The sequence below is a fragment of the Pimephales promelas genome, chromosome 19 (assembly GCF_988280905.1).
Source record: "Pimephales promelas chromosome 19, fPimPro1.hap1.1, whole genome shotgun sequence".
Lineage (NCBI taxonomy): Eukaryota > Metazoa > Chordata > Actinopteri > Cypriniformes > Leuciscidae > Pimephales > Pimephales promelas.
In genome coordinates, this window is record NC_142787.1 from 17,976,733 (window position 1) to 18,004,292 (window position 27,560).

Sequence of the window (27,560 nt, forward strand, 5' to 3'; positions counted from 1 at the left end):
TTTGAGACAAGTCAGCTGTATTAACAGAAAACCTGCCATGACCATTATAGCACTGCGGCAAGGCGGTTCTCTCTTCTCTTCTTTCACTATGGAGAGAATGAGTGCACATGGTCCTGTTACACATGATAATACCCCAGACAAAAACACGTACCAGCTGGCCTCATCAGGACACATATTTGCAACAGGCAGACGATCGCTGAAGATCCAGCAATCTGGACTCACGGTTCACAAACACCATTCATCTTTATTCACCCCTAGAAGAACCAGCGATGGCGCCTCCTTTGTCTTATTCTAATTCCCGTTTACAGCAGCTTGTCTGTTTTTTCCCCTCACCTTTTGTCTCTTGTCGAGGTCAGCAACAATCCAGTCATATACAGCATCTAATAAACACAACCTTGCAATGATGCATGGCTCATAATGTTACGGGAGATTTAGTCAGGCCCGTCCACCAAGGGAATGAGAGCAAATGTGACTCCCAAACAGAGAGACGTCGCCTCAGGCTCTATACATTCTACAGTTGTTATTACTGCATCTCATTGGATTTTTCCCATGAGGAAAATCACAATGACTGAGATGGAGACTGGATTATTATTTTGCAAAAGGATATACAGTATAAACATGAGGTTTATAAGATCAGATGTCCACGGGGTGTCTATACACTGAAAAAAGCCTGCTTATAGAACTGAAAAATAAAGGTACTTTGCAATGCTTTTTCATTACATTAACACATTTGGAAGGTACAGGAATGTCAGATTAATGAACGTGTTGTTAATGTTAATGTCTTGAGTGAACTTAGTGTTACATGTCAGTTTGTTTTTGGACTTTCTTCTCTGTTTCTTTTGTTCAGTTTAACGCGACTCCTTGTTTCCATCATTACAGTCATCATTAGTTCATTTGGTTCAGCTGTGTGTAATCAGTTATCTTGTTTAGGTCCTTTGTCTGTCCCATGTAAATATTCGCTGTGTTCTCCCTAAGGCCCTGTTTACAAGAGAACGTTCGCGGGTGAAAACGTAAAAATATTTTATCGGATGTGCCTTTCGTTTACACGGCGACAGCGTTTTTGGGGCTTAAAAACGCAAAAAAGTGAAACCACCCTCCAGAGTGGAAATCTTTAAAACGCTCCCCCGCCACATTCCAGTGGTAAAAATGCAAAGGTCTGCTTGACAGTGAAGGTTGTACACAGGCGCGCGGGCTTGGTGTTGTTGTAGTATGCACTCTTAACCGCTTTGAGTGCATACTACATTGAATTTCACAGACTTTTGCATCACCATTTGCACACGGATTTCACACCCAAAACGCTCGTCTAAACACAGAATAACAAGTGATAACGCAACGCCACTTTTGCGTTTTCTCTTCAGAATCGTTTCCATGTAAACATAGCCTAAGTCTTTGTCGGTCCTCGTTGATGTTTGCTTGGGCTTCTCTTGCGTTTTTCCTCGGTGCCATGTGTTTGATAATTAGGCTCTTCCTTCCGACATTCTTCCTTGTCGTGAGCATTTCTCAGTACCACCAACCGTAACACTTAGGCCCTGTTTACATGAGAACGCTCGCGGGTGAAAACGTACAAAAATTTTATCGGATGTGCCTTTCGTTTACACAGCGACAGCGTTTTGGGGGCTGAATTTTGAATGTGCATTTTAAAGACACATTCATCTTTCCAGAAGTGGAGTAACCCTTTAAAAACGCTCCACTGCCCCGTTCCTGTGTAAAGGGTAATAAAAACACAAAATTCTGCTTGACAGTGAAGGTTGTAGACAGGCCCGCGGACTTGGTGTTGTTGTGTGGCAGTGCTTTACATTGCCACCTAGCCGCCTGGAGTCCATACTACATTTAATTTCACACACTTTTGCGTCACTATATGCACGCTGATTTCCCACCCAAAGCGCTTGTCTAAACGCAGAATAATAAGTGATAACGAAACGCCAATTTTCCATTTTCTCTTTAGAATCGTTTCCGTGTAAACATAGCTTTAGGGCCCTATCTTGCACCTGGCGCAAGACGCATGTTGTAAACTAAGAAATGAGCTTGCGCTCCCTGGGTGGGTCGGCGCAAAAAGGAGGCGTGTTTCGGTGCAAACATTCCCTAGTGCTATTTTGCAGGATATGCGGTATAAACAAGTAAGGTTTGAGATTAGATGATCAGAGCACACCTACATGCAACAGTGGAGGTTCCTGGAACACAGGAGTAAATATGACCGGCACACCACCAGCCTTGGTTGGGATATAACTATCCAATGTTACCACACTGCAATGAGACAAGAACAATCTCCTGACAGGTACTGTAACAAGAATGGAGAAAGAGTGAGAGAGGGAAGGAAAGGTTACGAGACAAGCGCAGTAAGGAGGAAGAAATATCTGTGAAGTATGGATTCGGGAAATTGGAATGGCGTTCACACACTGCCGGGGCAAAATGGCTCGACGGTAGGGGGAGGAAATTGTTTATGAAGCTTTCTGTCGCCGAATCTAAACTCTGCACTCAGAGAAAAGAGACAGAAAGGAGAAAATTGGATAGGAAAGCTTCCTGTAGAGCTGGGCGAAGAGCAAAACGGAGGAGATTGGAGAGAGAGCAACAGAGAGAAAAAAAGGAGAAAACTAGAGATGAGCTCTGATCCAGGATCAGAGACAGAACGTCGCTCTCTTCATGAATGAGGTCTCGGCTCCAAGAATAGAGCTTATTTCACTGATAATAACAAATTCAAATTTTGTTCTGCCATCTCTAGCGATACACATTACACACAGCGATGTAATGATGATTATGACAATAATTCAAACACTTAAGCATTCACCCAGGGTTTATGACTCCATCATTTACGGTCATAACATTACATAAAAAGCCAATTCTGTGCTATTGAGCTGTTTTGCAATTCGGTTCAAGCACATTAGAGCTGAGACAATGAAAATGTTTCTGTTTAACATGTGGAAAGTATTGACAGATCTCAGCACCCCTCGCTCATATAAACGACTGGATAAGAAGTAGTGCTAAAAGGTTATGTGACTAACTATAAATCATATATATAATCAACTATAAATATGTATATTAGCAACATCAATCGCTGAGTTTTTGTTCTTGTGTAAAACAAATCGCACATACTGTAGGAATATTGAATATCTTAACATGATGAAATAGTGCTTTATGAATTAGACCACATGACAAATAAACACTATAAGACCCTCCAATAGGTCTAGAATATTTAGAAAAATAATATAGTGCAATAATTTCCCATTCATAGTTTTCTTGCATTATTTTGTGCATTTGCATATCATAGAGTCTGTTTCAACTATTATTACTGGGATTGATGTGTGTTGCTTTGACGTGTTCTCATAAACCCACAGGCAGCATAATTTCATATAAGCATATACATAAAGACCCGACAATGCAGGCAGCTTGCCTCTGATTTATTATTCTGTGCATTCTTTGGATAGAACTATTTTATGGATGACTTATTAAATCAAAAGAAGCAAAAAATGTAATGTTCCTTTTTTACTCAAAACAAGAGTACATTATTCCCAAGCACGTACATCTGCACACACCTTTTTATACAGAAGTATGACATGATTTTTGGTGACATTGCTCTTTGGCAGAAATAGCCTTAAGTTGAATTGAACTTGAAGAAGCTGTGTCAGCTATTATATACTGTAAATAATCTAAAACTGCTGCAACTGACTAGTTTGGACCCCTCTATCACTATTTATTCAATGTTTGATTAATCATTTTTTTGCTGATCCATCAGCTTTATAAACCTTTGACACTGCAAGTGACCTCTGTAACCTGAACCAAGTGTTGCGAAGTGTGCAAGATAAAATTGTTTTTATCCAAGGGCTGCTTGAGTCACAGGTACTAAAAATGTGAATTACTTTGAATCTACTTAAAAAAGCATATTTGGTAACACTCTCCAGGAAGCAATATCCGTCATTGCACCATCTCGTTTAAAGGGGTGATGAACTGAGAAATCACATTTTCCTTGAACTTTTGTCATCTAAGAGGTTATCATATTATAAGAATATCCTGTAAGTTTCAGAACTGAAAACGTCCTTGTTAGTCCAATAAAAGCTTTATTGACACCAGCCTCAGCAAACGACTCGTTTTTCAAAGTGGGGAACTATGACGTCAAAGAGGATAAAACACCACCCCCGCAGAAGAAGATCAACGCCTACTTCAACACGGCCGTTTAGCCCCGCCCACCGATTCGCACATTACACGCATAGCTTAATAACATAGGCCTGCCTACCTCGTGATGACAATCCGGATCAAGCTACCGAGCAATACAAAATATTGTGCAGTGCCTATATGCTTCCTCTGGATTCCAATAGGACTGCATGGATAAACTTAATTTTTAATGACGTTCCAGCTGACCAGGTAAAACATTGTCTATCTGAGACGCCCATGAAAACCAAGCGTTTTTCAGCTAGGCTCAAAACTAGGGTACAAAATAACCTATTACTAATTCATTTTGATGTTTCTGAATGCAAAAACCAAGCGAACGTCATAAGTTGACCTCAGACAACAAAATAATACAATTTAAGAAGCCAGTTCATGACCCCTTTAACTATAAACCCGGTAGTCCGGCTATGAGTAACCCACTTCTAGCCAAAATAACCTTGAATTTGATTACATGTCGTTTTTGCCAAAATAACTTGCGGATGCATGATATTCCATCATGTAAGCAAAGTCAACAGTGATGTTTGGTTTCATTTCTTTGACCTACAGTATGTTATCTAATTGACGACTAGTCTATTATTTGGATATGGTTAGACATCTTAAATGTACAATGAAAGGCCACATTTTAACTTGTTTCAGCCAAGATGGGGCTGTGTTTGGACAGCTATTAGACGTCTTTTAAACGCAAAATTGCTTGCTGTTCTGGTCAATCAAAAACCTTAAGTCTTCATTGTGTAACTGTAACACATCATGATGAAATGTCTAAACTCTCATGAAGGCACTGCAAAAGCACATCATTATGGCTCTGCAGAAGCATATTACTTCCAAACTTAAACTGCCCACTTGTATAGGTGTTAAAAGACCTGAATGCTACCTGAATAGTCCCTAAGCTTTTCTGGAAATCACAGACAATGCAAGTCAGTCCCATTAAGAATCTCTTGGTGTAAATGATCTGAAGGTGGTTTGGCCAATCACCGGAGTAATTATTTAGCCGAGTCCATATTTAGCCTCAGCCATTGGCCCCTGCCACTCAGGGCTCCACTTTTAATTTCCCTGCGTCTGTAGCATCTCCAGTTACCGTGATAGATCTGGACTCAAGTGAATGTGTCACCACACATCAATCAGACCCTCGCACAAAAAAACATTGGGTCACATTCCCTTCTGTCTCTCACATACATTTACTCATACATAGAACGGCACTATGTTGTATCAGGACAGGCCTTGGCGCAAGTCAGGTGAACAAGCAGAAGACGGGAGAGAGAGAGAGAGAGAAATGTGACAGGAATTAACACAGTAACTACACAACAGAAAACTAATGGAAGTGTAAAACACTTTTACATCATCCATTGACAAGTTATATTGTCTTTAATGAGAAAGAATAAAAGCTTAAAAGTTTAACGCTTCCCTGCCATTGACGAGATTTTCTGGCTTTCCGTGTTATCACTTTTATAATGTAGGGGGTGCTATTACGCATATTTTGAATGAGTAGAGCATCTCCAGAACAAAACAAAGAAAAACGAGTGATCATGTAAGCAGATGCGTAAGAAAAATCATTATCAACAATAAACAGCATATAAATCAAAACGGCCCTATGTTACTGAATGAAATGTCGACCCAAGGGGTGGTTAGGACTGTGCAAGCTTTGGGGGTGTTGTTGGACTCGATCTACTTCATCTATGTTTTAACCATCGTTCTGAATCTGATCCAGATGTGGGCTTTGACAAAAAAAAATATTTTCTTTTTTGTCAGTTTGTTTAAAAGCAAAGGGTCTGTTCTTTCTCTTGATATTTTGCATGTTCAGATATTCATAAAACAAAAAGGGGGCAATTCATTTTTTGGTAAAAATTACCAAAAATGCTGGTGGTGTCTGGCAACCAAATAAAATAAAAAATAAAAAAAATCTGGAGTTAAGCTAGCATTTGAAAACAGATAATTATAAATTTGATTATACGAGTATGTGTTGATTATGTACTTGAAACAGAACATTGTTTCAAGGGTTAAATTCATGTCTACACTGCATTTACTTGCCTCATGTCAACCTTTCCCTCTTTTGTTCAAAGGATAAAGTCTGAATAATGTTCATGCTGTACTTTTTTCATATAATGAAAGTATACAGTGATCAGGGGCTGTCAATATCTAAAAGGCATAATTTAAAGAACCATAAAGTAGTCCATATTGCCATATTCCAAGTTTTCCAAAACCATTCGATATTGTGTGAGAAACAGAACCCTTGAAACAAATGTAGGCTACCTATAAATGCAATGTTTTATTAGTGAATCTAAATATATAAACGAAGATAATAAGTTGACGTCATTTTTCTCCTTGTGTATTCTACACTGAAAAAAACAGGGATTAATCATTCATAAGATCATAAGATCAATAACAGGCATTCAGAACATAGGGTCTAGAAGGGTGTTATGCATTGTTCAAAACGTCCTACTATATATATTAATCATAGAGCTTTGAAAGAATCATTCAGCGAGTTAACTATGCCTCAGGCTTTACATTGTTTAAAGGAAATCTCCTCGCGCACGCTCCCGTTTCCTCATGCCTAACATGCTCTTGATCATTGTGGCAGAAATACTTAACTCTTTTTAATTGTCTTTAGATCTCCCGCCAAAGGAATATTAATTGTCCTGGTGAGCAGCAAAGCAACATCTTGCAATTCGTGCACGTTTGTATGTTATCATGCCATGGGATTTGAAAGTCATGCCAACAGCTTAAAATATGCTCAGAACTACAGGTTGCTGATAGTGGGAACCCAACTGACAAGATGGAGGGATCATGGGAAATACAAAAAAACATGGCGGGCAGAAAGGGGTTAACAGCAGGCATCTCTGTATTGAAAATCATTGATCTTTTAACACTAATTAAAGCACAGCTGGGTCTGTTCAATTAATCTAGGGAAAGCCAAGAGCCTCGACACAGGAAAAAGTGCATCTTAGCACACTCTCCCAGACTGATAGTGTGAGGGAGAGGAAGAGTGGGAGATAGAGGGAGAGATGGAGGGAGTGTAAAAAGAGAGAGTAACGGACACCTTGAGTCTGATTAGTCCTCTTTTACAGATCTCCTTTAAAACTTTTTACATGCACACACTTTATGGGACAGAAATGATAACTTTTAAAAGATTGTTTTGAGCTCCTCATAACTTTCTACACTATAGTTAAAATCCAAGGTTGCTCGATCGTATCTGAAGCTTTTTAAACTATTTTGGAGTTTTTGTCTCTTCACTGGCAGCACAGGATTTTTTTTTTTTTTTTTTTTGTACAGACTTAAAAAATGAAAATGAAAATAAACATACCTGATATATGTTTAATTTGTACCTTATCCTATAGGAAAAGAATGAAATATCTAAATTTCACCATAACAGCAGTTGGACAAAATTGGAAACTTTTTTTTCTGAGATGCTTCACTTAAAAAAAAAAGTCCAGTAATTCGCATGCGTCACTTCCACAGTCTAAAAGACAACTCAACATTCAACAATGTCTGAAACTGGAGGTTTTAGTGTCTAGGTAAATAGTTTCAAACAAAACTAAGATTACTCATTACTCAAAACTAAGACAATTCTCATCAAATTTATTTTAGAGCTTTAAATGTTTCATTCTTGTTCACAATTGTCTAATTTGCATTTAGGAAAAATATCTTTTAAAAAGTTGATGTTTTGTTAGATTTTTTGAAATGTTTTTTTAGAAAAGTCTCTTATGCTCACCAAGGCTGCATTTTGATAAAATAAAAACAGTAACATTGCACAATATTTCACATGAAAAACTATTTTTGATGTTAATACTTAAAATCTAATTTATTCTTGTCGATGACAAAGAGGAAGTTTCAGGAGCTATTGTGAATTCACGATGTTGCATTACATGTATACTTACAACAGAGTTAGTTGCGTGTTATTATGCGTATTTACTGTTATCTCTAAAGTAAGTCCATGTAGTAACGTCTAACTATACATCACGTTAAAATAAAGTGTTGACCAAAAAATCTACCGGACTCCAACTTTTGATTCGAACTTTTAAATGTCTTGAGCTGTGAATCGAGCAACCACCGAACAATATAATTTCCTTCTGGCATGACAAAAAAAAATTACATTTCGCTCACATTTACAAAACTAAAGAATTTCCAGAATACCACATGCACTTTAACGGACGAGTGGAGGTAATAACATCATATGCCTATGATAGTTCAAGCAGGTCTCCATCCTTCTGCACAAGCAGAGGGGCAGAGCCCGTATGGGAGAACCCCTCAGCTACCGGTAGTCTTGATCAATAATGCATCTGCCGAGATGTGAGGGTAGGCCTTCTCTTATCGTCTCTGCCAGGCCATGGCCCGCATCCCCTCTTTCCCACATAAAGCTTTAATCTAGGGATCCATCCCATTGCCGCGTGAGAAAATGGACCCACACGTTTACTCATTCCACCCATCGCTACTTTCATTTCCCTCCCCGCCACAAGTTCATTTCAGCCAAATCCTTGCATCCTGCCATCTATATTGAATCTCACCCCATGCGTCCAAAATATACGTATGTTGTCATAGTTACACTCTCTTCTCGTTTCCTAGCGCCTCCCTGAGTTATTGTGACAGTAAATTGGATGTTTAGGGCTACGCTTGATTTGAAATGTCATTGAATATTCCAGAGTTTTTATGAAGACGCCTGTGTAAATACCAGCACACAAATGCTGGCACTTATAAATTCTTCAGATTGCAGTGTTTTGCCTTTTGAGAATTGGACATGGGGAAAACATCACACCAGAGTTGTTCAGAGAGAGAGAGAGAGAGAGAGAGAGAGAGAGAGAGAGAGGATGAAGAAAAAAGTGCGGGCACACTTCGCTCTTTATATAATCAAACTAAATACACATTTCAAAATCCTCTTTTTATTCCTCATTGGAGATTCAGAAAGAGCGCTAAGTTTATTTGTGGTTTCTGAATGAAATGACCCACGGGACATGAGCAGGAGGCTGACGCTGTACATCCGCACAGATCTTTATGATGGAGTGGGCGTGCTGGAAACAACTTAATATAGGAACACAATGGGAAAACTCAAGAATCTGACTCATGATCATTTACTGTTTAAAATTATAAAATTATCATGTATATCTTAAAGGGGTTATATCATAATTCCCTTCCTAGGGACCAGTTATTAGGTTATTTAGAGGTTATTGCACTTAAAATGATATTTAGTTTTACATATCACTTTCCACCCATCTATCTGTCCATCCATCCATCCTATGGATCTATCTATCCATCTATCTTTCTGACTTAATGTATATATAAATATCTTCTGTTGAGATTACATTTAATAAAAACGTAACAACATCAACCAAAAACTCTCATTTTCGAATTTAACTTGGGATACTTTTAGCCACGTCACACTTAAAATGTCTAAATTAAACTGCATTATTTAATGTGTTTTACAGCCATTTCATGTCAGACAGTGTGCCGCATGAGTTTTAAGTTCTATTTCATGTCTTATTGCACTTAAAACTGTCAAATACACACAAGGTTATGTTAAAAACACACAAAGTTCACACAAATACAGTCGGTTATGTCTGTGAATGTAAACACCAAGTAAAGAAATAGAGTGTGTATAAGGAGATCTGTGTATTAAAGTGAAAGCAGCTTAATATACATAACCTACAGTTATATGTTAATATGAATCAAACAAAAGAAAAACAGAAAATCAATCCCTGCTTTTGATTGAATAAACTTTAGTAGGCAAGCTTTATTAAGAATACATTATTTACTTGAAAAACTATTTTAATTAATGATATAAACATTTGCTCATTAAGATTTCACTTGTTTCATTACTGGATGAATCAGCATTTTTGAATGAATGATTCAGTGATAAATATATTTTTGAACAGTCAATTGTCGGCCAGGTTACTTTCAAAATAGGGCTAATCACCTTTTGATCTCTTCCGTAGACATCAGTAGGGGCTTTCACACTTGGTTATAGGAACACAGTTATAGGAACTAGCCACCAGGGTGGTTCCCCGAGAACTAAATGTTCTCCTAAGGTAGGGGTCAGGAACCTTTTTTGACCAAAGAGCCATTATTGTTTTCATTTTTGGTTAATACATTTTTCCAAAAGAGCCAGAGTAATAGAAACAGTATATAGCCTAATATTATTTAAAAAAAAATAAATAAAAATACATGCTTTTTTTCAATAAAATTTCAACAGCATTAGGCTAGTTATTAAGTCCATAGACAACTAAAAACAAATATTTATCAAACAAAGTTTCAATATTAATGGTGAAGGGCTTTCACTGTGAGGTTGAGTACTTGAGTACTTACAGTGCTTACATCTACTGTGTTTACGTGAATACTCGACTTGGCATTTTGATATATTTCTCTATTTATTTGGTCGTTTAGGTGCGCAACCAAAGACAAAGGCTACTCTGCTTTGTGCTTGGAGTGCGAGCACACAGCATCCTGCCTACAATTCCCCTCTCTTTCGCTTTTAATATTTCTTTTCATTATAAAGCACATCCTCATTCCTTCATTTTTTGTTAATAACTTTAAACAGAGTTGTCAATTGAAATCTGCATGGATTATCAAAAATGCTACACATTTTTCATGTGTCATAAAGGGTCTCTGAGGCAAAAGTGAATTGTCTTAAAGTTTATAGCCTTGTTTTTTTGCTGCTTTTCACTATTAGGCGTACCTTAAACGGGCTGCAGCTACTTGAATCCCAGTGCCGCTGTAGGTTATCACACAGACAAGTGGTTAGTTGATTGCTCTGATGACCAGCACTGAATACGCACTTTTACCGGTACAAGATGAATAATTATTATCATAAACTTTTCATTAATTTCAGTTCTACATGGGAATTGTAACTGGCAGATTTTTCTGCAGAGAGCCGACCTCTAGTGTCTTATTTATTTATCGCTCGTTTGTTGGTAAAGGGTAAGAGACCTTGCGAGCCGCATTCTTTTTGCCAAAGAGCCACATGTAGCTTGCAAGCCATAGGTTCCCGACCGCTGCCCTAGGGCCATTTTTCTGGTTGCATTCCCACCACCAGTAGGAACTCAGAAGAAACGTAAGCCGCACTTCTTGTGTGGTTGATGTCGAGTGACACTAGCTAAGCAGAAATACATAATCATGTTTCGTTTGGTCCCCTCAAAGTAGTGTTGGATTTTCTCCTTAGAGTAAAGTTTGAGAGGTGAATCTATTACTGTTTTCCATGTTTGTATAGTTAGTTTGTAGAGTAAATTTATAGGCTATAATCTCTGTGTACATGGCTTTTTTGTGTGTGTGTGTGTGTCCGTTCAGCCAATCAGCGTACACTTACGTCACTGGTTGTTCCTATTGTGTGGGATTAGACCCTACTCTACGTAGGAGCTAATTTAGTTCCCCCAAAGGCATTCCTAGAAGTAAAATCATTCCCTGTTCATGCGCTGCAAACACGCCAAAAAGCAATGACTATAAAAACTATGAAAGTATGAAAAGGTTCCTCTGGAATGAAAGCCCTAGTGTTTACATTCAAACTAAAATTTTATCCCAATACTTCTCTGATATCATGTATATCTGTAACACAGAAACAATGATACTGTGTGGTTGAAAAGTTGGTTTGTGAAGCTGTTTCATGACAACTGATCTCTCTGGGACAGCAGCAGCACAAAATTGTGTTTTATTAACAAAGTTCGGGAGGAGCACGTTCAGATAATCTACCCAATCAGCGTGAGAGGATTCTTCTATATAGAGCCGACTCACCTCTGTTCCACGACAGTTTTTCCAACATCTCACTTACACCTCAACTCCTCACTTTCAATTATTCCTATCCTAGCCAGGGATGGGGGATGTTTTTTGGGTTTCCGGGCTCTGAGCCCTCTCCTCGAACAGCACATCAAATACACGTATTTAATACTATATAAGATATGTAAGCTATATGAACTTGTGAATGCAGATTTGAATGTCTGGTGTGATTTTGTCAAAGGTTTAATAGACATGAGATCGCATGAATGTTTGAATCGAGACACCGCTCTCCAAGCATCAACGTCAGGATCAGTTTGATATTTTAATACTACTTTAATATTTTACACACATTTTTAAGACTGTTGTAGTTTGCCAAATAGCTTTTGGGGCAACTATAAATATATTAAATATCTAAAAAGGCTTAAAGGACCCTTTTACACAAGACAATATCTTGGTTGAGCCATAAGTATGGGCAGTACAGGTATAACATCATCTGTGTAAAAAAAAACAATGTACTCGAGTCTAATGTGTATCGAGCAACACTTATAAAAGCATTCAAACTTTCAATTCGCTTTATGATTGTGGGATAGCATCCGTTGCGCTCGCAGGGTGAAATCACACAGCGATCAGCGGCCTGGCGCTCTCAAGTCAGCCCGATGTCTTATCTGAGCTTGTGAGTGCAGTCAGTCTGTGCCCGTTGAAGGTGGATGGGCTGCTGGATCCTCCACACTCTGCAATTCCTTTCTCTTAATCTACTGTCTACCCACTGTCAGAGCAACAGAAACATTTGCAGCTTGCATGAAAAGAAATTACCGGGCGGACAGCCAGCGAGAGGTGCCGCCTCTGCGCTGTGACAGCGGGAGAAATTGCTGCCACGACGGTTGTGTGGGGAGAGGAAGAGAACGAGGGAGGATGACGATGATGCTGGCAGCGTCTCTAACCGGGGAAAATAAACCATGACAACATCCAAATCACACATGCACTCACTCTCAGCGCGCTTGTTTACAGCGATTATGTGTTTGGGGAGGAGGCAAAGAGAGAGAGAGGGAGAGAACGCATCTCAATTTATGAAGCTTTTTCCACCGCTGAGAGTCAACAAAATGCAGGCAGTGTTCGCTTCCAGAGAGCCAATTCTGCCATCAGTGGAGGCGAACTCACAGGGAGAGCAGCTGATTAGAGAACAGTATGCTCAGTGCTGCAGGGAGAGCATGGGAAAATAGTGGCATGTCTCTCTCAATCCCTCTGCTGTGTCGTGGAAATGATTTTTGAAGCGCCGTGCATGTCGCTGAATGGTTTGTAAGCGAGAAAAAAGAGAGAAAGATTTCAAATCATGCTTTGGTAAAGCATGTTCTCTCTTGCTCTTAAGCAACACTCCATAGTATCAAAATACACCAAAGTGTCCTACAGTAATCATGCTTTGCAAGTTTGCAACTTCTGCAACCAAAATAGAATGCTCTCATTACAACCAACATGACAAAACCAAAACAAAAAAACAAAAAAATCTTATTATAATCAACAATTTTTTCTACACTGCAAGTGAGCAATTCACCATGACAAAAACCTCCATTATAAAAGGTATGATGTGACAAAATAAGACGAGAAAAAAAAAAAACGAGATATTCAGTGAGCTGCAGTTCCCATAACAAGTGGTGAGAGACATGATGCAACAAAATTAGATTGAACTTTGACACGTCTACACTGCAAGTAAGCCCTACAACATACCCATTATGATCAATTGGTGTACACTGCAAGTGAGTAACACAATGAGCCAACAACCTACAATGGTTCCATTATAATACATTAAGCCAGCTACTCTTCAAATCCAAGTGATGCAACGCTCACAAACACAAAATTTGCGTTAACCCTCTGCGGTCCAATGTGTATTTGGGGTCCTTGAGATGTTGTGACATGCCCTGACATTTGTGCTTTTTTCAGTTGCTATAAACATATGAATGGCACAGGTGAAATTACACTATGTGAGCAACATGCATGTACATGTTTGTATTTTTGAGAGAATATTGTTTCTTAAATAAGGCCACAAAACACATACGAAATATGTGTCCACATTACTTTTGATCAATGGATGTTGTGGCCTAGAGTTTTTCTTCACAATGATCTGAAAATCATCCTGTCTAATCTTCACATAAAACTGTGAATTGGGTTATATTGTGAAAAACATTTTTTTTGTTTGCCAAGGCAATGGGAGTGAACACGTGCCATACTTTCTTAACGTCTTCAGGTTGGGTTCAAAAACAAAACTCAGAAACATGATGGAACTAGAACTCTCTCACAACATAATCAACAAATTTGCCTTGTTTAGTAAATCTAGCTCTTACACTGTAGACTGCTTGATCATAATGACAGTAAACAAAGGCACAGATGCCTCAACAGGCCATAACTACTGTCAAATCCATTTTTCTTGAGACGTGTTTTTTAAAAGTTGAACTTCGTTTAACTGTGAGTGGTTAAAAGATGCAACAGAGGTTGCACCGTCTTTTATAAAAGACACAACAGTGGTCAAACAAGTCCATCTAGGGCACATTTACATATAAAAAACAATGAAAATACTATAGAATGGCTATATAAAAAAACAGCGCCATGAAATGCAAAAACACGCTCTATGTAAATGACCCCTACGCTATCTGATATTGTGCCATTTCACGCTGTCACGTTTACATTTGCATTGGAACCGGGTCAATTGGACTGTCTGTAGTTGTCAGGAAAACAATAAAGTCTCGAGTAACGCATTTTCTTCTGTGTCCACTCAGTGTCATGTCCATATCGCACAATAAGTCGATAAATAGGCATTTATCATCCTATAATGCAACAGGCATTATAGGACTCAGTATAACTACGATTTATTTACAAGTTAACATTGATAGCAGAAATGTTTCATCTGCAAATAGGATAGAAAATACTGGAAAGCGTGTTTGTGTTCAGGAAACATGGTGTTGCTCGTTCCGATAACTAACCTTGTCTTTGACCGAACGTGTCCTTTCTCACTCGTTGTCATCTAAACCCCAGCGTCTGCATCTTTCAGGGTCAGAAGTAGTTCAGGAATGATTTATCAGGGCTCTATCAGAGAAGGCAGGAGAGGCAGAAACATTTGGTTGAGACAATAATCAACAGTAAATGAGATAAATATGACAAAACCTGACAAAGTAGCGTGTGAAGAGCTAATTTATTACTTTAAAGTAACACTCGGACAGTTCTGTCCTCGATGGCAAAAGTAGATGAAACGTTGACGGGGGATTGACTCACTCTATAATAAATGTAGCATATTTTATATTTACATGTTTCAGAAATAAAACTATAATGCTATTATGATCAATGCAGATGTGATACAATGAATATGTAACACCTTTGTATTTCAGTATAACCCAAAGCTGTCAATGAATAAGTGATTTGTTGCCATTCATACCAATGACCAAAACTATAAAGTTTTAATAATTGTGCTAATTCAATGAGAATAGGGAAGACCAAACTATAATGATAAAAGCAGAGAGTAACAATATTGTTGAATTTCAGCTGATAAATGATAAAACCCTGAAAGTATAATAATAATAATAATGAATGTGAGTGTGTGTGTGTCCCAAAAAGTACAAATTCAGTCATCATTTACTTGCCCTCAAGTTGACCAAACCCATAAGACTTTCGTTCATCTTCGGAACACAAAAGAAGATCTTTTTGATGCAATCTGAGAGGTTTCTGTCCCACCATTGGCAGCTACGCAACTACCACTTTGACGTTTCAAAAAGTTCATAAAGAGGTCATAAATCTAATCCATATTAATTGAGCGGTTTACTCAAAATTTTCTGAAGAGACTTAATCGCTTAACCAAAAATCCATATCACAGTGTTTTCCAAATTATACCGGTTTCACTGTATATGACGTTTTTTTTACCTAAGCATGACTGGGTTAACCACATTTTCTACTGAGTGAGAGAGGAAATATTGCAGTAGAATGACTTAGAATGCTCTATTTTACTGCCATGAGTGAATATTGTAGAAAAATACACACTTGTATTAATACAGGTTTGCAAGGCTGTTTACAAATAGGTACCAGCAGAAGGCGCTTTAGGACCGGCAGAAATAGCGGTTTCCCTGGTAACGCCTGTACACAAAGCAGCGCAATGCACATAAACTTTATCAGGAAAGATTCAACTGTAATAACAAAGAATCTTTTCTAAAGACGTTAGTTCACTTCAGATACATACATATAAAAACACCCGTGCCGCGTTTTGACTAGGGCTGGGTACCGAGTTCGGTACTTTTTAAGTACCGACCGAATTGCTTCGGTACTACCGAGTATCGAAAAACGACTTCTTGTTCGGTACCAGATTTCGATACCTAAGGGGTTAACTCGTCAACATCAGTGAGCCAATACAAACAATAGTTTACGCGGTTACGCCCAGAGACGTGGCTCACGTGAAGTGCGCAGCATCCCAACCCCCATAGATGCACGTGAAGCGTCAAGTGTCCCAACCCCCTGAAGAAGATGTTGAAAAGATCTACATGTAAAGTGTGGCTACATTTCTCGAGGCTCGATGCCAACAGCGCGCAATGCAATATTTGTGGCAAAATATTTGCTGTGAAGTCCGGTACCACGAGTAATCTGACTTGACAGTGCAGTATGTAATCTTGGATCTGGATCTCATAAAATTGGTATCGACAAAAGTATCGTTCAAGAACCGGTATCGAAATTGTTTGAATGATACCCAGCCCTAGTTTTGACTTTGAAACGTGCAGTGCTCATGTTTATTCAACAATGTCAATGCCAACCACAAATAGACTTTCCAAAAGGCTGTGTTTATATTGCAAATGAGGCTCGTTCTTGTGTTACGCAGCACGTTTGAGCTTCTGCAAGAACCAATGAGGTTTGATCTCGCATTCGGTTGAGCTTCTGTTTATATTCGCTGATCAATGTTTAATGTGAATACAATCTTTTAGACCAATTTCTTAACCAGATTCAATGAGAAGATCACACTCAAAAGAACAATTTGTTCCAAGATAATAACATTATCAATGAAGAGAGGAGACTTTGAAGTCTGCCACCTCATACACACAAATTCGCACTTATAGACAAACTACCGCGAACATAAGTCAGACACAAGCTGCCATCCTAGAGAAGGATGACTCCAATGTAATGCCAATCACAGCCCACACACCAATGCGAGCAGGCAGCCAGACAAACCGCCTCAATCACTCCAGTTTAACTTTAAACATTTAGCTCTCCTTTCACCCTAGCCTATCCCCGACTGTCACACTAGTTCCTCTGAGAGACGGCAGTCCGGAGGGAGAGGGGGTATATGGGGATGTCTAAACGTCCATTGATCATTGTGGATTCCAGCACATTCTCTCCTGTGTTTTCGCCGCTCTCTGCCTCTCTGTGGTGTCAGCCCAGACCCGAATCACTCAGACAACACCTTTGAAATGCACAATGGCTTTCCTGTGAATCTGCCGGGCCCTTTCACGGCTGTCTGCAGCCGATAACAGCCTCTACTGTGCCCTGGAGTTAACAATCTCAGCTAATAGACTTCTCCCCTGTCAATCACACTTCAAATTCCCAATAAGCCGCACACACACACACACCAACCTCCCTCAATTCTATGGTCCATCTCCTGATCAAAGCTCATCCGGTGAACAGTAAATATAGACACACACACACACACACACACGCAGTTACCAGGTGTCATACCGCACATGAACAGAAGCATACACCCCGGTGAAAGTATGCTGCTGGGAAACAAACCACTCTGAGCCAATAGATAAGCTCTCAATAAACCCAGAGCAGTGGTACACCTCACCCTCACTGATTCACCAACACCAGCGAGGCACAATACATTCTTAGTCAATCCCCCCCTAAATGCATTGGATTAAGAAGGATTTATATTCGCCTCCCAAATAAATGACATATAATTTAAGGTTCTGGGATTTATGCATGTGTTGACATGAACTAAATTTGGAATCGAAAGAACCAATGAGATATTTAGAGAGCGTGATTTATATATGAAGAGTTCAGATGCAAAAGCCTCTAAATGCCATTTGAAATTTTCTTCTTTAATGATGATTTTTATCAAACTTGTATATTTAAGTTCAGTAATTTCACTTAAATAACAATTAATAGGTAATTATCATTGCCATTTCAGTGAAATTACTGAACTTAAATATACAAGTTTGATAAAAATCATCATTAATGAAGAAAATTTCAAATGGCATTTAGAGGCTTTTGCATCTGAACTCTTCATACGCATAAACAGATTTACAATAGTATCCACCACAAGTTGTTCTAACTCAAAATGTATGGGTTGTGTTTGCATGTGTGCAAAAATTGAGCTGTTAAAATAATGTGTATAATAATATATAATAAAAAAAATGTAAAATATAACTGTCACGGTGTGGTTCAGGCAGAGGAACGAGGAGTCCGGAATATCGGCAAAGAACAGATTTAATATGTATAAACAGGCAGGAAGACAGGAACATGGGCAATAGACATCGACCGACAATGACAGAGTAAAACTGAGGGAACTAAATACACAGATGAATCAAACGGGGTGAAAACAGGTGAAACAGATGATCAAGACGAGGAACAGGTGGCTGAGAGTGAACACTGGATAGGGTGACGAGGGGATCCTGGGAAGTGTAGTGCTGAAGACAAGACAGACTGGTGCAGACGGAGGACTGTGACAGAACTCCCCCCTCCCGGTAGGCGTGACCTCACGCCGTAACATAAACGGAAATGTCATCAGAAAGGGCCGAAGAAGAGATATACGGGAAGTGGTTGGTCCGTTGTTGTTGTTAAGCTAACCTGTGAATAAACTGGACACAGAGAGAACTCACGCGCTGTCGTTGTCTTCTAAGTATTCTAAATGCCTGTAAGGAATATCAACAGACATTACAGGGACGAGAATTAAACGGGGCCGCCGAATCGGGTGGACAATCCCCTGAAAACTCACTGCGTTCATGTTGCTTTGTGGTCGGTCGATCTGTCACGGTGTGGTTCAGGCAGAGGAACGAGGAGTCCAGAATATCGGCAAAGAACAGATTTAATATATATATATATATATATATATATATATATATATATATATATATATATATATATATAAACAGGCAGGAAGACAGGAACACGGGCACCACACGGGTTAACAATAAACATCGATAGACATCGACCAACAATGACAGAGTAAAACTGAGGGAACTAAATACACAGATGAATCAAACATAATGGGGTGAAAACAGGTGAAACAGATGATCAAGACGAGGAACAGGTGGCTGATGAGGGAGTGAACACTGGATAGGGTGACGAGGGGATCCTGGGAAGTGTAGTGCGAAGACAAGGCAGACTGGTGCAGACGGAGGACTGTGACAATAACATGCTTAAAATGTATATTTTAAATAATATATAAATATGTGTGTATGTATATATATATATATACATGACATTAAAAATAATGTAAATGAATAAATATCACACTTTAATTACAAACACAAACTCCACCCAAAAACAAAAGTAACACGTGAAAAATTGACTGGAAAAACTGAACCTCTTTTTTTGTCAACATTTTAATTAGGTGACCAAATAAAGAATATGAAAGAAAAACAAAAACAAATTTCCTATCTGGGCATCTATGTGTGTGTCATATGGATTTGATTATCTCTGCTAATAAAATGAGCAAATACATGCAGTTATAACCATGGATGGCCTGCCCCGGGCTTTATAGCTCTTTATTTTTCTGGACAGATTGTAAACTCAGATTTCTGGCCGTATTTTAAGAGGTTAGGGATACCCAGGGAGATTGTAACTTTTGTTCAAAAGTTCGGTTTTTCCAGCCAAAAAATGTAAACATGAATCTTTAATATTTTTTCCTCAACACAAGGAATGCAATTTGGCTGTATACTAATTTTTTAGCTACTGAATGTTTTGCACAGAGGGTGAAATGTAATATTTAACTTTCCTGTACCATATGGGACCGTGGTTGGTGCATTACTCATTGAACAGTGTTGCAAAAACGCATTCATTAATAAATGTGCAAATATATGTAAGGCTCATACCCCCATAAATAACTACAGCCATTCTTTATGCTGCAATAATGGTTAGCACAGCAATTTGAGCATTTGTGTTTGCCTATGTGTATATGCATTGGGGAAAGTGTATATAGTGTATGCATATAGTGAAGAAAGTATATCTGACTCAGACCTAATCATCATTTGATGGGCTTCTCTCATGCAGAATATATTTGACATATTATTTTATATCAACATAGGGTCTTGTTGTTAGTCTTGCAGAAACAGACGTTTGACAGACTGGATTGGCTCAGTTAACGTTATTCTCAGACTGACTCAAATATAAATTCAAAATGTAATCAAAAAAACTTGACTGCAACAGCTGCGGCCAGCAGGGCAATTTTAGAGGGTAGGCTGATATGCAAATCAATATTAATCAAACAAATAAACGGTAGGGGGCTTATTTTACACAGCTCTTGATAATTATGCTAACATAAACATAATATCCCTACTGACATTCCGAAATAGTCCTGATAATGAATGACGACATGCTGTAGCGGAGATAGCGTGTTTGCTTGGGTGCGGCCGCCCCAGGACCCCGTGCCAATTATAGGCCCCTAAAATGCCGCCGATCTTGCGTTACTAGCTGCGTTTCCATTACCCTTCAATTTGCGCAAATCGAAATTGCGAAATAAAAATATGCTCAATGGAAACACGTCAATTTCGCAAAAACTCCCGTTTTTAGGCTCGCTTGAGGAGGTTATTCAGGCAATTCGAAAAAGGATTTTTTCAACTTTTTTTCGACACGACTGTTTTCAACACCGAAAATAATAATTTATGTTTTTTGAGCATAAAATCAGCATATTAGAATGATTTCTGAAGGATCATGTGACACTGAAAACTGATGTGTAATCAGCAACAGTAATGATATTGAAAATTCAGCTTTCAAATTACATTTAAAAATGTATTAAAATAGAAAACAGTCATTTTAAATTCCCATAGGCTAATATTTCACAATATTACTCATTGTCATTTTTTTCATCAAATAAAGCAGCCTTGGTGAGCAGAAGAGACTTCATTTAAAACATAAAAAATCTTACTGATCTAAAACTTTTGACTGGTAGTGTGTGTGTGTGTGTGTATATATATATATATATATATATATATATAGCGCAGCATTGGTGTGGTCAAACTAAAATGTTGCTGTCCAACTTTGCGTTTTAAAAATACAACAACCGTTCATTTTTCGTTTTGCAATTACGGGTTAAAAAAGGGAAAACGAATGCAAGTACACTGACCGTTTGAACGTAATACGAGACAGAGTTCTTTATTAAACTCATTTAAAAAAAAAGAAATAATAATTACAGGAATAGCCTACTGGACTCTAAACCTCAAAGAAATGCCACAATCAAGACCTCAAAGCAGAAATAAGGGAGAAACACCAAGGAACACCGTGTCTTTCCCTGCCATTACAACGCACTATTAATGCTTGGATAACACACCACGTCTCCTTCCATTAATAATAATAATAACGTCGAGTGCGTTGCATGGCTGTGATCAGGGCCTGAGATTAACACCCAACCGCCTGTCAAAATGTGCGTGAATTTTGCTATTGGCAGGTAACACTATCAATCTACATCTTCATGAGGGGCTGATTTATGACAGCAACTGTTGTTTCTTAACGTTCATGCGATCAGAAAGAAGATGAGGCCCTTTTCTGACTACGTTTGGATGTGCGAGTATTAAACTGTTGGTGAGATAGGATGAGATAATGTAACGCTGATGTAGGCTACAGCACATTGACAGTTGCACAGATGTGTGTGCGTGTGCAACTGTGCACGTTGGGAGTTGGGAACCGGTGAGAAAATGTCCGGTAGCCCGGTAACTCTAACAGTAATAACAATATTAATTTAGTTAATAGTTAACGGTTCCTGAACGCTGTAACTAAAAGCTGTTAAGACCTGTGTAACAGTTAAATGACTATGGCGGGTGTTGGTGACCCTAGGTCGGGTCAGTTTGAGTTTTTATTTAATGGAATTTGTTTACAGTAAAGAAAACAGAACAACATTATTTTGGTTTAATAAAATTTATTTAAACTTTCGTTTGGAGTTAAGTGCGCACACTCTTTAACGTTTAGTTTAAGTTTATTCTTACCGTTCTTTTTGTTTGTTTGTTTGTTTGTTTGATATCTGCGTCCCGTGAGCTGGTGCACCGTCAAAACGAGTTCGAGTAGAAAATGTGGTTCCGGCAAACGATCGCGCCACAACCATTCCGGTTTCTTCTCCGGGGGAACTCCAAGAACTATTTTGCTTGATTTTCTTTTGTTTGTTTATAAGAAGTATATTTATTAAGTGAAGTCATTTGATAGTATTATTTGAGGTGTTTGTTTATGTATATTGGGTGTTTTCATATTCGTTTATTGTGTCTAAAGGCCATTATATGTCTTATGTGTTAATTGGTGCTGGCCACCAAGGTAAATTTGTTAATTGTTCATTTATATATATATATATATATATATATATATATATATATGTGTGTGTGTGTGTGTGTGCATATAATAGTTTAAATATACAGATCACATTCTATCACATTCATTTCCAGGGATCATTAATCTTATTACAGCTGTACTGTTTAGCACTGCACAAATGAAGATATAGCAGCACATATGGCAGATATACTTGTAAAAACGTGTTAAGTGTTTACTGTGGTTCATCCAGAACTGTACTTGATATACCTCAGATGATTTTATAGACCATATTTGTTGTTTAGCTGTTCTGAGTGTCACAATCTGCGTGTGGTTTATTCAAAAGGACACCAATCCAGATGCTACAATTTGTAATAATACTGTTAAATGTCTTTATAAGGACATTCTCTTCCTGTAACAGGCATTATATATACAAAGGCAGCAAACAGACCCCCGGTGATGCCAAAGTACTTTAGAGCATTGGGCTGTACCACACTAATGTATTGCTTTTGGGAACAATGTTCGAGATTCAGCCTGTCAAACAGGTGTTCCATGCAACTCTCTTTCCCAAAGGACTGATTATGTATGAGCAACAGATATCAAACTAATGACTAGGCCTACTGGGTGTACGAAAGAGGGGCGGTGTGTATTGGTGAAGGGTCCATGCTTGTTTCAAGCACATGCACAGATTATCCCATCCTGTTCAGGGCCACACTCAATGAGTGGAAGACGAGAAATCGAGGCGGATGATATATGACAAGTCATATTTTTAGCGAAGGAGAAGGACAGAGAGAACCTCCAGGGAGTGCTTGATGATCTCGTCCTAAAGACTGTGGCCCATTCACATAGTAGCTCCATGCGTCTGCTCTCTGCAAGAATAATGAGCGAAGAGAGGAAAAGGATACCATGCTGGAAAGAAGACTTTTGTGAGTGTTCCTCTGACAAACTGTTGTCCGTAAACAACCTCAAAGATAAACGTCTTCCATCTCATCTCCAAACACACACTTGCTCACAAAGATTTTCCCTGCCTTCTTGTTTGAAGAGAGCACTGCTTCATCCCCAAGTCTTCCAGCGGGACCTACTGGGGTGAGTTGGAGGCAACAGAAGAGGCTTTGAAACCATTCCAGAAAAATCATCCCAGACCTGCAGCAGAGCTTAAGAGGACACACACAGAAATATCTCAGAGCTTTGTAGATGATGTGCAGTTTTTTGACTATAGAAATCAATGTTTGAAGTGTGAGTTTGAACCTCGTCTGAATAATGCTACAGTAAATGTGCACAGAGGTCTGATTAAATATGTGTAATTTTGCTCAGATATGTTAAAGGAAGTGTGCCTCAGAGGTTTTATGACTGACAATATCAAAAGACCTGTCCGTTATTCGCTGCATAAATGTTGGAGGAGGCCGACAGCAAAGGACCCTCTCTTCAAAAAACTGACCAAAGCATCCAAAATGGAGAAAAGTGTAATTCCATATCAATGCTGCCTGCTATCAGAATTATCGTTAATACGAGTTATCTAAAATTGAAAACTTTACAACAGAGAAAAAAAGAGAGAACTGATCAAATTGTTATCCAAGTAAAAGACCATAACCTGCAAGGCACAGAGTAAAGAGTATTTCATAGTAAGGAAATGTTCAAATTAAAAGCTGGAGGCAATATTTTTTTCAAACAACTGTGTTTAACATTGCAGTTTCATTCTCATTACGATGTGGGAAGCTCTGTTTGGCGCGCTTTTATGTACTGGGGTATAATTATTTTGGAAGCAAATCATATTGTGCTTTAAAATCATAGAGAATATGATGCACTGTTTGCAGCACACATGCTCACGATTTACCTTTTTTTTCTCATTTTTTTTTTTCTAGAAATTTTGACAAACAACAAGCTGTGACCTTTAAGTTCGTAGAGGCAGCATGGCTCTGATCACAGGGACTGGAAACATAGCCAGACTGAAATGTCAACCGTCCCTGCGGTTCCAACACTGACGCAAAACTGCCAGAGAGCTACAGGGAAAGCCAGAGGAGAGAGACGGAGTGAGTGAGAGAGAGAGAGAGAGAGAGAGAGAGAGAGAGAGGGGGGGAAGGGGAAAAAGAGTGTATACGTTTGCATGCGTTCCCCCGGCATGTGTGTTTGTGTGCGTGCGTACGGATGGCTAACAGAGACTTACCTGAGCTGCAGGCTCGTTCTTTGAGGCCCGGGCATGTCAGACAGCATTAAAGCAGGTATATGGTTGGGAGATTTCGACGTCCCTTTAGAGAGCTGCAGGCTAAGTCATCCAATAGAGCACAAACTAGCCTCCACGCTAACAAACAGGCACTGGGCTGCTTGCTGACCCCTCACAACCAAACACAGATACAAAAACATCTTCATGTCTTCTCTTTTCTCTAAACACGGGTGTCAGTTTATGATGTACGGGGTCTGAGAGCGTTTGAGAAATGGACCTGTTGATAACAGGCAAATAATAAACAAGCAAAGTCAATGTTCAATAAAGTTAAAACAAATTTTGATTTAATGTGCAATCAAAATGTCTAATGATTACAGCCATGAAACAGTGAACAATTAATCCATGTATGTTTTATTTAAAATAAAAAATGAATTTACTGAAATTTGTTAACAAAATGTCATGACATGATCTTCCACTGAAAAAACCAAAGCATTCTCATCCTTTAGTGTCATAAGAACGCAATATGACAAAACTGACGCTATACTACGCACATGGCACCCGTTATCGTTAATATAACACGCGCTGTGAAGGCTAAGTTTAGGTGTGGGTTAGGGTCTGCGTGTCATATTCACGCTAAAGTATTTATGACGTCTTGGGTTCGCGTGTTATATTAATGATAAAGGGTGCCATGTGCGTAGTATAGCGCCGTTTTGTCATAAAGCGTTTTATGTGACGCTAAAGGATGAGAACGGGCTGGAAAAAACTTACCGCTGATGACATATCATTCTCCAATCATTTTGTCCACAAAAAACCCCACCCCTTTTTTTTTTTACAATCAGCTGCAAGCTTGCTTTCAGATCCGCTTAGATGTACTGAATCAAAACCCAGCGTAACATTTGTTCTATTTTTGTTACATTGTGACTTTAATATAAATAAAATACATAATAAAAGTCCCATTTTTAAAAAGTTTTTAATCATGTTTACTATATACTAAGAATAAAATATAAAATATAGTGCAAATTAGAATACAATAAAATTGTGGTAGTCACTTAAAATGTGCCTAGTAAACTGACACACACCCAAGCTCTCTTCTTATAAAGCGGTGAAATATTCTTATATTGGTTGTGAAGATTGGATTGGCATGGATGCTACGTGAATAAAAATGTAACGTTTTTATCTTTTATTTATAAAAAAAACATAAAATGTTTTCCTGTGTGGGTCACAATTTGTCACTTCCTACATGTGTTCTGTGTGAAATGGCCAAAATGTTGTTTTGGACCCACTGACTTCCATTGTAGGTGTTGTTCAATAGCTCCTTTTGTACAGACGAAAAAGTCGTACAGGTTTGGAACGACCAAATTTTTATTTTAACATCGAAGTAAACAGTTCTTTCTTTTACAGGCTATATACAGTTGCTGAGCAACTATCCAACTTTGTGATTTGATGTAGAATGTGCAGTCACAGGTGTGCATTTACCCGCATCATAACGGCCTCAAACACGGTTCATCCAATCAGAACTGTCCTTTATAAACCTAAATATTCCATTTCACAAATTCACGGTGTGTGAGTCTGTGATTTGCACTGATTCATCCTCTATTACTATAGTCTATGTTCAAACAGTGTGTGTGTGTGCGCGTGTCTGTGTCTAGAAAGCTTTTGAAAATGGGACGAGCAATCAATTATGGGCATCGCTTGGCAGCCGCTCAGAATGACAGGCCATTGTTAGTTTTCCTCCCTCCCTTTTTCTCTGGCTCCCTCGCTCTTTCTTTCTCTCTCTCTCCCTCTCTCTCTCTCTCTTCATCTGTCACATGTCTGCTAACCTCTCATGGGTTCTCTCTCTCATTCTACTGCCTTTCTACTCAACAGCTGCACGTCTAATGAAGCAGGATCTAGCAGACCTGCAGAGAGAGCAAGAGAGAGAGGGAAAAAGTCCCCTGTTTGTCTTTGTATTGCAGGTGTGAGATGATGGGAACATTTAGTGTACCTGGCTGTAATTTGCCTGGGGGGGGGGGAGGAAAGGCTTCTGTCAGTTCTCGGGTCCTCTGCGGTGAATGATAAGTCTCGCCGCCTCAGGGACGGCTCCGATCAGCTCAATCAGCGCCAATGTAAACAGCGGGTTGCAAAAGCCGTGCTCAACTTTACTGTAGATTATAGACTTTCTTGCCATGATCTTGTCAAGGGCACGACATCAGGGGACGCCTGTTGCTTCCAGATGGCGGCTCATTTATCCCTCAATCTGTAAATAACAAAAAATGAATGAACGGATGAATGATTGAATGATTGAAAGGGTCATTTTACAAATAAACGACACATTCTCTCATAAATCTGTGTGATACTGTGAACGTTAGCGGTGCAGCGGAGTGTCTGGGGGCGTAATTAACGCTTCCAGCATGGTGTGCTTTACTCAGTGTTTGCATTGGTAATGTAACTTTGTCTTTTCAGGAGATCTCCCACTGTGTATTCACCCTGAGTTGCCTGTAGCCATCAGGAACATAGTCAGCACATGCAGCGGAACGACTACGAGAATCCTAGCATGCAGCTTTACCTTTACTAAACTGCTGATGTTGTAACCAAGCTGCCCCTTTAGGTGTCATTCAAAGTGCAATAACAAATTTTAGTCTAGTTTTTCAAATGGTTTTGTCACATATTGATAGAGGCAGTAGAGAAGTGGGATACAGAGCCTACTCCATTTTGCAACAGGTAGTTCACAGCTGATTAGAAGAGCAAATTATTTGAGCTGTATATGTTCAATATTGTATAACATTTTATAAAATGAAGATTTTTATAAAATACACAAATCATACAATGTTAATCAGTATCAATCTTGTTTTCCAGTAAAAGCATCAATACCTTTACACTATATATAAAAGCAAAATTGCATAATATATTAAGCTTGTATATTTAAGTTCAGTAATTTCACTTAATTGGCAATGGCGATTACCTATTAATTGTCATTTAAGTGAAATTACTGAACTTAAATGTACAAGCTTGATAAAAATTGTCATTTTAGAAGAAAATTTCAAATGGCATTTAGAGGCTTTTGCATCTGAACTCTTCATATTCTCATTTAGTTCAT

General features: G+C 38.7%; 1 protein-coding gene across 16 annotated transcripts in view; it reads right to left on the reverse strand.

The window, feature by feature from the left end:
• LOC148970791 (uncharacterized) overlaps positions 1 to 27,560 on the reverse strand; it is a 264,684-nt gene that overhangs the window by 49,245 nt on the left and 187,879 nt on the right. For 14 of the 16 annotated variants that reach the window (XR_016147675.1, XM_089123678.1, XM_089123685.1 and 11 more), the window contains 3 exons: positions 26,469 to 26,720; positions 24,488 to 24,761; positions 21,945 to 24,323 (listed from right to left, as the gene is read on the reverse strand). The gene's annotated coding sequence lies outside the window, so the exon portion shown is untranslated. Of the gene's footprint in view, positions 1 to 14,825; positions 14,929 to 21,944; positions 24,324 to 24,487; positions 24,762 to 26,468; positions 26,721 to 27,560 lie in introns of those variants that run through there. The other 2 variants (XM_089123675.1, XM_089123676.1) reach the window with 2 other exon arrangements.